Genomic DNA, 12,939 nt, shown 5'->3' with positions numbered 1-12,939 from the left:
TTTTTCATTTAATGTGGGAATCATATGAAAGCAAACTGAAAAATGGTATGCAGAGATCATAACACTACACAAATACATGAGGTAAGGTATATGCCGAGATGAAATTATTGATAATTATTTTTACAAGTTGCTTTTATGTTGCACCAACACAGATAGATCTTATGGCAACGATAGGATAGGAAAGGGTTAGGAGTGGGAAGGAAGTGGCCATGGTCTTACTTAAGATACAGCCCCAGCATTTGCCTGCTGTGAAAATGGAAAACCATGGAAAACCATCTTCAGGGTTGATGGCAATGGGGTTTGAACCCATTATCTCATGAATGCAAACTTACAGCTGCTTGATGGAACTAACTAGGAGGGAAAATATTCCAGATGTGCTGCTGATAAAACCAGATGAACTCCATAGACGAACTGAAGTGATAGATGGTATAAGTGATCAAGAAGCTGTTTTTATAATACTTAAATGGGATAGAAAGGAAGGTTGTAAAGGTATAAAAGTAGGACTTTTAGGCAGTACCACATGCTTGATAAGACAGACATGAGGGAGTTTCTTGTCGGAGGACAGCATCTTCAACTGGACTGGCCTAGGGCCGAAGAGGGCCTTGTGAGCCAAAAGGGCTCAGGATCAGGAACTGTAACACAGAACTGGAGCAGCAGAATGGGTGATGTACTGCAATGACTGTGATGCAGAAAGCCATGGAAAACCATAATGCAGTGATCCCAGGATGATCATTATGGTAGTAAAACTAAATGGTGGCCCCAAGTATGGGTGCTTCTTAAATGGGGCAGAGGTGTGAAGAAGCTCTCATACTGCACATGTAAGATTAGGAAAAAACAATTCCATTAAAATGGCAACATGGAACGCCTGTAGTTTGTTTGAATGTAGCAAACTGCACAACACTATCCAAGAAATGAAGGAGCTGGACATTGAAATACTTGGTATCGAAGCAGCTGGGCTCAGGAAAGTACCTAGTGGATGAGCACACTGTTTACTATTGCGAAGAGGACTGCAGACAGCACTGCAACAGCATTGTGCTCATCATGACCAAAGAAATGGACCAGGCCATTAAGACAGTAGTGCCCTACAGCGACCACATCATCATGGTCCAAATCAGCACCACACCAGTAGATGTCTATGTCATACAGGTCTATGCAACCATGGCTGACAGCAGCAAGGACTTGATTGAGACCTTCTACGATAACCTAGAAGAAGTTATCGTATCAACAGTATGGTCATGGTCATACTAATGGGAGACCTTAAGTAAAAGTTGGAGAAGGAAAAGATTGCCAAGTAGTTGGAGGTTTCAGGTTAGGAAACAGCAACAAACAGGGGGACAAGCTTGTCCAATTTTGTGTTGAGAATGATCTAGAAATCATGAACATCGTATTTAAATTGCTGAAGAGATATATTTACACTTCAAAGTCCCCAGCGGACAACCCAAAAGGAGTGGTTAGGAATGAAATAGATTATTTCATGATTATGTCCATTAAAACCACGCTGAGAGCAGACAACCCATTCGACCACACACTGCTTTGTGCAACTGTTATTCCCCTGATTGAAGAAAATAGAGAGGATAAGATTACCCAACAGACCAGATGTTGAAGCACTCTGTGATGACGAGAGAAAGCAAGAGGTCACTAAAAATCTAGAACAACAATTTAAAATCCAGGGATACACATATACTCTAAAGGACATGTGGACTCAGAACAACAACTGCATTCTGGATGTTCCAATGTTAGAAATCACTTTTAAAAAACTGTGTATGATGAATGCAATTCTGGCCCTCATGTAGAAAAGATGTCAGTATGAAAACCGAGGTCCGAGCAAATACAGAGATCTCAATATAAGGATCGGACAAGACATCAGGAAGACCAAAGTCTCGTGGCTCTAGGACCAATATGCCAAAATTGAAGACCTGAAGAAGCACCATATGTTCCATCTGCACAAGAAAATTCATGAGGTTGTTGGGCATAGGCGGACTTGTCGACTGAGCTACCAGACAGATACAAATAGCAATGTTAATAATAATAATGTTATTTGCTTTACATCCCACTAACTACTTTATTGGTTTTTGGAGATGCCAAGGTGCCAGAATTTAGTCTCGCAGCAGTTCTTTTACGTGCCAGTAAATCTACCAACATGAGGCTGACATATTTGAGCACCTTCAAATATCACCGAACTGAGCCAGGATCGAACCTGCCAAGTTGGGGTCAGAGGGCCAGCGCCTCACCCATCTGAGCCACTCAGCCTGGCAAATAGCAATGTGATCCTGGATGAAGTCAAGAAGATGCAACATGGATGGAGTATATACAAAAGACCTAGAACAAGGAGAAGCTGTGACAGGCCCATTGATTACAATGGCTGAGGTAAAACAGGAAAAGCTCCAGGGCCAGATGAATTTCCACCAGAATTTCTTAAAATTATGGGTGAGCAAGGGAGGAAACGAATGCTGATACTCTTGAATAAGATTTATGAGACTTGAAAACTCCCTGATGACTGGTTGCAGTCAATGTTTTTGAGCTTTCCAAAGAGACCTACCACAAGAGAATGCAAAAATCACTTTATAATCAGCCTTATGGGCACCACGGCAAAAATCTTCCTATGGATAATTCACAAACATATATACAGGAAAATTGAAGAGCACATTGGTGATATGCAGTTTGGGCTCCCTAAAGGCCTTGGAAGTTGAGAAACCCTGTTTGGATTCAGTTCCTCATTCAGAGATACAGAAAGGTCAGTTACCTGTTGTTCATTTGTTTCATTGACTTCAAGAAGGCATTCGACAGAGTTCAGCATGAAAATGATGATCATAATGAAGGAGATGGGTACAGATGACAAAGTTGCATAATTAAAAACCTATATATTGGAAACAGAAGGCCTGTGTTCAAGTAGGAGACCAACTCACAAATGAAGTCACAATCAAACGAAGTATGAGGCAAGGCTGTATTCTGACCCCGCTCCTGTTCAACCTGTAATTAGAGACCTGCTTCAAGGAAGCTCTGCAAGATATATATTACACTCTTACATCGGTTGGGGTCTATGTTTCCACCAGCTCCTCAGGGTAAAATATTAACTTCGTCCTTAAAATATATTAATATTATTGCAGGTTCCGTTGAAGAGTAAGACCATGTGCATTAAAACATTATTTAACCCCCAAACTCTACCAATATATTTCATCATTCGTTATATCGCCTCAATAATTCAAGTTATTAATGGTTATATTGCCTTAGGGGAACCTGTCCTAAAATGACATACTTCGATAAAACGACATACCGGTCGTTTCTCGCAAATGACGCATGGGGCAGCACTCATCTCTACCTTGAATAATTCATGGATTGGTAAGACTGGAGCAGAGTTTATAGCATTGCTGCTGTTGCCGCGGTTTTTGTGTAGTAGTGGAAATCTCTCAACATCACGTCATTGAATTATAAAGTAAGTGTAATTCTATTACCAAATATGTTTATTTCAAATAGCGTAACAATTTTTTTTACATATAGAGTAACTAAAAGCATTCATTCTGATTATTTTGTGGTATTTACATAACCCCTCACACAAGGCATTTGTGAGCATTTCTGTGATGTGTTTGAGGTTAACAATGTTGGTAAAATGACATACTGTGTGCTAAGGTAAAATGACATACTATGTCATTTTACCCGAGCAAAGTTTAATTTCATTTTCCTCCTTCACACTATTAAGACCATTGGTAATTGGACGAATAGGACTAACATCACGATTGTTGTTGTTGTTGTTGTTGGTGGTGGTGGTGGTGGTTGGTTAACCTTTTGAGGGTTGGGAAATTTGTGGTCGTCAACCCGTTATTATTATTATTATTATTATTATTATTATTATTATTATTATTATTATTATTATTATTATTATTATTATTATTATTATTATTTGCAGAGATAATGGTTGGGAGTTACAAGAGAAGTAGTACTCGACAATCATGGGATAAAACAAATATGGAGCAAGCCATGAATGCCGTTAAAAAAAAAGAAATGGGCTGGTATCTTGCATCCAAGACCTTTAATGTCCCACAAGCTACGCTGAGGAGAAGAGTTCTAGGGAAAAATAAGAACGTAACTGGCTCTGATAAGGGACTGGGCCGCTATCAAACTACTTTTCCTTTGTTCCTGGAGGTTGATCTTATACAGCACATTCAAGATCTTGAATCTAGTCTTTTTGGTTTAACACTGGATGACGTTCGAAGGCTAGCGTATCAATTAGCTGAAAGTAATGGATTAGACCATCGTTTTAGCAAAGAAGAAAAGATGGCAGGTTAGTATATTTCTGATAAACTGTAAGCTATTTGTTAAAAGGCTGTAGGATAGTGGCACTAATTTCATTTATCACAAATGTGTTTATCTTTTCTAGGCTGGGAATGGTTACGTGGTTTTCGGAAGAGGCACCCTGAGCTTTCATTGAGGCGACCAGAAGCAACTTCAGCAGGAAGAGCCCGAGCATTCAATAAGCCACAAGTCTCTCTGTTTTTTGATAAATTAGAACTTGTTCTTACTCAGAATGGTATCCATCCAACAAGGATTTACAATGCAGACGAATCGGCTCTCTCCACAGTTCAGAGGCCCCAGAAGATTCTAGCTTCTAAAGGCAAGAAGCAAGTTGGTTCAATGACCAGTTCTGAAAGGGGTCAGCATGCGACCGTAGTATGCTGTATGAGCTCTGCTGGTATTTTCATTCCGCCTGCAATAATATTTGCTAGAAAGAAGTACAAAAATGAACTTTTTGATGGAGCACCTACAGGAACATTGGCTCTTATAAATGAAACGGGCTGGATGACAGGAGAACTGTTCCTTCAATGGTTGAAACACTTCCAACAACATGTCAATTCATCAAAAGACCAGAAGGTGCTTCTCCTACTTGATGGCCATGCTAGTCATAAGCATGTTGATGTGCTAACATATGCTAAGGACAATGGTATCATCATGCTCTCGTTCCCTCCTCACTGCACCCATCGACTTCAGCCTCTGGATGTGGCATTCTTTGGACCACTGAAGACATACTATAATCAAGAAGTATCCAAATGGCTCAAAGCCCACCCAGGAAGAGTTGTTACCCAATACCAAATGGCTAGTTTGTTTTCATTAGCCTACGGGAAAGCAGCTTCAATTCACAATGCTACCAGTGGGTTTGCCAAAACAGGAATTTGGCCTTTAGATCGTGATGTGTTTCCAGATCATGTCTTCTGCGCAGCAGCAGTTACGGAAAGGTCTCTGCAATGCGAGCAACACCAGGAAGAAAACCACGAAGACCAAAACAAGTCAAACGGTGAAACATTGAAAGAGGCTGCAACAGCATCCTTCCCAGCTCCTCAAGATTCTGTAATCCCCTCCAGTTCCTCATGCGCAACACCGTCATCGTCTAGGTCTTATCCAATTGAGAGTAGGCCTACATCTCCTGACTGTTCACCATCCTCATATATCAGACCCGTGCAGATATCTCCAATGCCTTCTGCATCACAAACTGGTTGTGTCTCAAGAAAACGCAAACATGAAGGGTCTCAAATACTGACTAGCAGTCCATACCTCAATGAAATAAAAAATAAGGCTGCAGAGAAGAAGAAGAAGGTAGTATCAAGACGCGCTGCTCAACAGGCAAAAAAGAAGCTTTATTTAGGTACTGACAGCGATGAAGACGTGGATATTGATGCTGATGATGACAATGACGTACCATGTCTCTATTGTAATGACTTATTCAGTAACTCTAAACCAAGGGAGACATGGTCAAAGTGTACTAAGTGTGCAATGTGGGCACACAATGAGTGTGCTGGACTCTCAAGAACATCAAAAGCATTTATTTGTGAGTTGTGTGAGTAAAAAGTCTTTTTACTTGAGATATAGCAAGTATGTCATTTTACCCAAGTACCTGAGATAAAATGACATAGTAACATGTTTTTGAAAATATTCAAATTACAAGAGACAGAAACATTGTATTAATACTTAAGTTATGCCACAATAGTGCTCCTTTCTAGGGTTATTAATGTTCAAGAAATAAATGAGTTATCGCAAGAATTATGTCCACAGCAGTGTTTTTATTTTATGGTATGTCATTTTAGGACAGGTTCCCCTACAGCTACATATCATTACCTATATTTCAAAATAAAACTCAGAAATAATCCTTACACTAGTTTATTAGCATGCTAACTTTGTATGAAAGAAAATAAAATTGAAATATATGTTGTAGAGAAAAGAAAATGAAAATACGTTAATTAACCATCTTATATAGGTACATAGATTCTTTTTGTCAACGTAGTTGGAATTGGGTCTTTTGTATTCTTATATTCATCATTTGCCATTAATTCTTTGCTGAATTAATTATATCCATCATTTTGCATAAGTATTGTTCATAGGGTAATTTTTAACAAGGTCATATTCTTTATTTTTGGTGGGATGTGGAGGAATTTTCATATTTCATATTTGGGTTTTCGTGTTCGTTTTACGAGATACAAGATAATTAACAAGTTTCCTCATTGTGGCTTCAAACTGTCACCACACTCTGAAATAGTATTGTTATTAGAAATACTAACTAGGCAATGTTATATCAATTCGTATTTGACATTGGAAATCATAATGAAATAGCCAATTGACATTAATTCTGAAATTGTGCCACTCATTTATATTTGTGCTATTATTAACAATGTCTACTCTTATTTCATCTACCGCTCTGCCAATTCTTCAACGTAAAATAATTCCTCAATCTACATTTTATTCTGGGAGACATTCTCATTCTGTAGGGTACTCTTAAATGTCCCAACATATTAGTGATGGCTGGTAAATAACGTAACGAGTATTTTTAACAAGTACGCGCTTGTAACGGTTACAGCCTGTAACGGTTAAGGAGATATCCAGTTACTGAAATAACTGCAACTCTATAATACTCGGGTAAACTCGGTTAACACCGGCAGCGCGTGGCCGTACTCCCCAGCAGTAACCGCCTCTAGTAACTAGTATTTTACTCTTAACGCGGATTTTTATCCTCACAGAAGCTCGGCAATACTCGGATAAACTCGGTGTAATCGCTAGCAGTAACCGCCTCTATTAACTAGTATTTTACTCTTAACGCGGAATGTACCGACCATATTGAGTTCTAACCATGCATTTATATCGTCAACGTTATGAAGAGGGCAAGAACGAGCTTCATGTGGTTATATTTTTCCGTAATGGATAGCGAGTTCGCGAAATTCTCTTACAAGTTTTCCATTTCAAATTAAAAAAAAAAAAAAAAACACGTGGAAAGAATTCATCCAACAATTAATTAAAATAGCAGTGCCAGCAGTCGAGATAAGTATTTTTTAAGTAAACCAATTTTATGTTAATACCCTTTAATGTAAGAAGGCAAGGTAAAAGTGGGGCAAGTGCATAATTGTTCTATAGGTTTTGTATCTCTCTGCCTCTCTTTGCTCAGTGTTGCGGAATCCAGTTTAAGAGACTCATGCCAGAAAATTAAAGAAGAAAGAACCTCTTTTCAGGATGAAATACCGCAACCCCGATGTCTCTCAAAAACCTATAACAGTTGAAAAAAGATTAGTACACAGAATTATATTATTATTGTTAATTATTAATTAATATTATTAGTGGACTTGTTTTACGTCGCACCGACACAGGCAGGTCTTATAGCGACAATGGAATAGGGCAGGGCTAGGACTGGCTAGGAAGTGACCGTGGCCTTACTTTGTTTGGTGTGAAAATGGGAAAGCACGAAAAACCATTTTCAGAAATGCTGACAGTGGGATTCGAACTCTCAATCTGCCGACTACGTGCCCTAAACCAAGCAGCCATCTTGCTCAGTATATTATTATCTGCTGATATTACCTGTAAATATCGAAACTCTGATTAAGACCTCTGATGAGTTTGACGCCAGGAAGAGCATCCGATCGTAAAAAATTGCTACGAAGCTTCATCTCACTACATACCCGACCCTACGGGGCGATTTAGCCATAATTGGTTAATTCCACTGGCACGGGGGCTGGGTGTATGTGTCGTCTTCATCATCATTTCATCCTCATCATGACGCGCAGGTCGCCTACGGATGTCATTTCAAAAGACCTGGTCTTGGCACCCCGACATTAAAAGCCATACGCCATATCATTTCATTAAGTCCTCTGATGAGTTTGTCGTCGGGAAGGGCATCCGGTCATAAAATTTCCTACGAAGCTTCATCTCACTTCATACTTGACCCTACCGGGCGAGCTGGCCATATGGTTAGGGGCGCGCAGCTGTGAGCTTGCAACATCCGGAAGATAGTGGGTTCGAACCCCACTGTCGGTAGCCCTGAAAATGGTTTTCGGTGGTTTGCCATTTTCACACCAGGCAAATGCTGGGGCTGCACATTAACTAAGGCGACGGCCGCTTCCTTGCCGCTCTTAGCCCTTTCCTATCCCATCGTCGCCGTAAGACCTATCTCTGTCAGTGCGACGTAAAGCAGAATTGTAAAAGAACATACCCGACTCCGCACAGAAACGGGCCAATAGTTGGACAAATAGTACAGTTATTTAAGTTTGCATTTCGCATTCATTTATATTATTCTTATAGGTCTATTATGTGGGGTTCAATTTGTTGTATTTTTGTTACTATATTATTAAAAAATTAGTTCCTATTATAGTAGTTGCCTTGGTTTTTCTCTAAATGTATACGGAGCAAGTTGCCACGTGGCTTGGTCCACGTAGCTTGTACTCGGGAGATAGTGGGTTCGAACCCCACTGTCGGCAGCCTTGAAGATGGTTTTCCGTGGTTTCCCATTTTCACACCAGACAAATGCTGAGGATGTACCTTAATTAAAGCAACGGCCGCTTCCTTCCCACTCCTTACTCTTCTCTATCCCATCGTCGCCATAAGACCTATCTGTGTCGGTGCGACCTAAAGCAAAATTGTATTGTTTCTCTGAATATTTAATTAAGCTTGTATTTTGCATTCATTTGCCTCTTATATTATTTAGGGTAATATTCTGTTGTATTTTTAATTATTGTAATTACCGTATTGTTACACATATAGTTCCTATTCAACACTTGTCTCAGCTTTTCTCTAAATAGTTGTTTATATGTGCCTTTTACATTAATTTTACAGTACAGTTCTCTGTTATTAAGTAGGATTCCTTTTTTGGTAGTTTTGTTCTTTTTTAAAATGATCGACTTAATATATTTCTCCGTGGATGTCGGTTGTACAATGGAGACAGAGAAAATAGTACTTAAGAGGAAATTACGAAGCTTAACTTACCCTACTTGCGTCTACCTTGCAGACAGGAAGTTATATTTCCATGAAAATTGTGGCTGGTAAATAACTTAACGCGATTGGAGTTTGTTACGTTTACAGGAGATACTTAATTACTGAAATAACAGCTGCTCGGCAATACTCGTGTGTACTCGGTTAACGAGGCCAGTGCGCGGACGAAGTCGTTATCAGTAGCTGCCTCCCGTAACTAGTATTTTTACTAACTAGTATTATAATATCCAGTTACTGAAATAACAACTGCTCGGCAATACTCGTATGTACTCAGTTAACGAGGGCGCCGCGCGGGCCTGCACGCTACCAGTAACCGCCTCAAATAATCAGTACTGACTCGTAGACATGTCCCTAGAAGTGCCGAGTGTTTTTCCCTAAATGCCAGGCCATTTTCGCATGTATTACACATTTATGTTTTTAACAAATTTAAGCTCGTTTAGTGCAGAAACTTTAGGAATGCAGCACACCATATTACTCATAAAGCTTTATTTAAGATACTTACATAAGTATTAGATCATTTACTTGCATATCTGGTGCGTATCAGGCGATCAAAAATTTGGAAAACTAAAAAAAAGTGTTTTTCCTATTTTCAAGTTCACCATTATTAATAAATAACCACTCATTTAAAAAATCACTATATACAAAGCATGCCAAATTTCTTCTAGTTTTTAAAAGTATTAAGTTCACAAAAGTAAAAATAAAATAAAATCGCAAAATGATTAAAATTTCCGAGCTGCACACAGTTCCGCCAGCCGCCGAGCATTACTGGGAGTCATTCTCGGAGAGTTTTCTTTTCCTTCCGTGCCTCATAGGCCTCCAGAAATGCTGCAGTTTATGATAACATTCACGGTGCACCCCATATTTATTAAAATGGCAATTTACTTTTTAATTCCGGAGACAGTTTCATCAAACCAGGTTCGCATACGTGAAGAGGACTACATTTCTCCAGAATGTCTTTTAGGTTTTTTTCGCCGCATAGTCATTACTTTCTTTTACCAAGAGCTTCAAAATCAAATCCGTAAAGAAGAAGTATAAATACGTAATAGGTGGACTGTTTCGGGGCGGATAGATCAAAATGCGAGGATCCCTTACGCGGAACTTCCCGGAAACATCGAACTCCGGTTCGGGTGGATAAACCCTGCACCACTTTGGTGTTACGGAAACAGTAGCATCCAATGAAACGTCGGCAGGCCAGCTCTCTTCATCGGAATCACTTTCAACTTCAGATTCTGGAATATATTCTTCTCCGCTCTCAGAAGAATCATCGCCTAAAGAAAATATATCGCTGGAAGAGGAAGCATCCCAATCATCTTCAAGAAATTTGGGTATGTCACTTGAATCACGTAGCTCATCATCCAGGATGAAAGTTTACACTTCAAAAGAAACAATTTAATAATAAACTCAATCTGTTGAAAGATAACGAAATATATTCACAGAAACTCACAGGAACAGCGAGCGAGTGCGAAGTCACATAGCAACTGAGACGCCAGGGAGATCAGGAAAGAGTAGCTGAATTTATACCTACCCTGACCTTGACTGAGTCACTTCCGGCTAGTGAGGAATGTGTGATGAAAGACTTGAAGCTTCCTATTCAATGTCTTACTTATTAAAATAGCGTAAGTGAACGATACATGATGTTATGACTGGTTAAGCGAATGCATGTACTATGCGTCGCGCGTGCGACGTTGGCATTCTAGTGACACTCTATTGAGTCGCAAGCGCGACGTTTGGCAGTTCTAGGGTTGAGTTACGGGAATAATGAAGTGGGCAGAGCCGTGCGGCCGTACTCCCTGCCAGTTTCCTTCACAGTAATCAGGATTTATGCTAGTTATTTCAGCTTGTAATTAGGCCTAACAGTATTCTTAAATGATTATGGATTAAATTTTTGTTGTGTTCCTTTTTCATGCTTCTGGCTCTTCTAAAAAGTTATTTAAGCATGTATTTTACATTCATTTACAGTATCGTTCTGTTATTTGAAGGCAATTTTTCGTCATTCTTAAACTGATCGACTTCATGTATGTAGTATTTACATAAAAGGGAATTAGGCCTATGACTTAATTTACGCTCCTTATGTTAACCTTGCAGTTGGTCCACATACTATACTTCCTGCTTTGAAGGGCATTTGGCCTACTAAGCAATCACTCCTCACCCCGCATGTCTGCATATTATGAGGTGACGCGTGGTCAGCGTGTCGAATGCTCCTGGTCGTTATTCTCGGCATTTTTGACCAAGGCAGTCATCACCGTCAGATAGCTTCTTGAAGCAGTTGAAAATCGCTGACTAGGCCGGCACGCTACTGGCACCGAATTTCCTTTGTGCAGCGAATATTAGGTACCCCTCTTGTACTAGAGGTTATAATAATAATACTTTTATTGACTTTACGTCCCACTAACTACTTTTACGGTTTTCGGAGAAGATGAGGTGTCGGAATTTAGTCCCGCAGGAGTTCTTTTACGTGCTAGTAAATCTATCGACACGAGGCTGACGTATTCAAATACCACCGGACTGAGCCAGAATCGAACCTGGTAAGTTGGGGTCAGAAGGCCAGCGCCTCAACCGTCTCTGCCACTCATTTCGGCACTAGAGGTTATTTTTAACCGTTAACGTTAACGAGTATTTTTGTGTAACCGCTCCAGTTATAACCGTTAATAAAAAATAACTGCTAAGCCCATCCCTACTATACACCAATAAGTATCCTAAACTCAATAACCATGCATAATCTTTCACGTTATATCACCAATCGACATTAAATCAGCTAGTCTGTAACTCAGTACTCACATCAACATAGAGGTGTGTCGTAGTGATGGGTCGTTCATGAACGAACTGACTCTTTTGAACGACTCATTGGAGAGAGCTAGCTCAGAGCTAGCTCCCTCATTGGGAGTCGACTCTTGTAAGAGCTAGCTCCCTCCTTGCTCCTTGAGAGCTAGTCGTTCAATTACGAGTCGACTCTTGTATGAGCTAGCTCCCTCCTTGCTCCCTGAGAGCTAGCACGAGCTGACTCTTTTATCAATTGCGACTCCAAGAAAGAGCTAGCTCGTCACATCGACTCTCGTTCATTTCTAGCCAATACCATGCTTCAGATAATCACGTGACATACAGAAGCCGCTTTCTTTTTTATAGGCTGCCCAGTCTACAGGTACAGGTACAGTCTAGCCTCTTCCCGCATTCAGTCAAAGTCAGTGCTCTGAGTGCAGTGGTTGAGGTCTGTGTGCTAAGTACGTTTTTGTGCCATAGTTCTGGCAACTTGCAACCTAACGAAACAATGAAATGAAATAAACAACATGTTATTGAGCAATACTTACCTGTTCACTTCCTGTATGCACTCATAATCTATGAAGGATGTAGGGCCTAGTATAGATCCAGTAGGTTAGGAGCAAATAAAGGACACGAAGTTCGGGTTAACTAACCTCAACTAAGCACGAATAGTCACTATCCAGAATACTGAAAATAATACTCGGCAAGTAGAAACGGCGTAGTTTTATTGTCTGAAATAATTAAGAAATACTCTGACAAATCCTCACCTGTTTCTTTAATGCGGTCGTAGTTATGAATTAACATATTGCCAAAATCTTTCGGTTTTACTGTACAGTGGATAAAATAATATACCGTAGTTTTAAATCGAATTAAGGCAAATAGAAAATAACACTAGTTTTGGCTTTAAAATATAGGCTAAATAACTCATACCAAAGTGTATACCGC

The sequence above is a fragment of the Anabrus simplex genome, chromosome 1, assembly GCF_040414725.1.
Source record: "Anabrus simplex isolate iqAnaSimp1 chromosome 1, ASM4041472v1, whole genome shotgun sequence".
Taxonomy (NCBI): domain Eukaryota; kingdom Metazoa; phylum Arthropoda; class Insecta; order Orthoptera; family Tettigoniidae; genus Anabrus; species Anabrus simplex.
The sequence above is the reverse complement of the archived record's forward strand: the minus strand, read 5'-3'. Positions refer to the sequence as shown.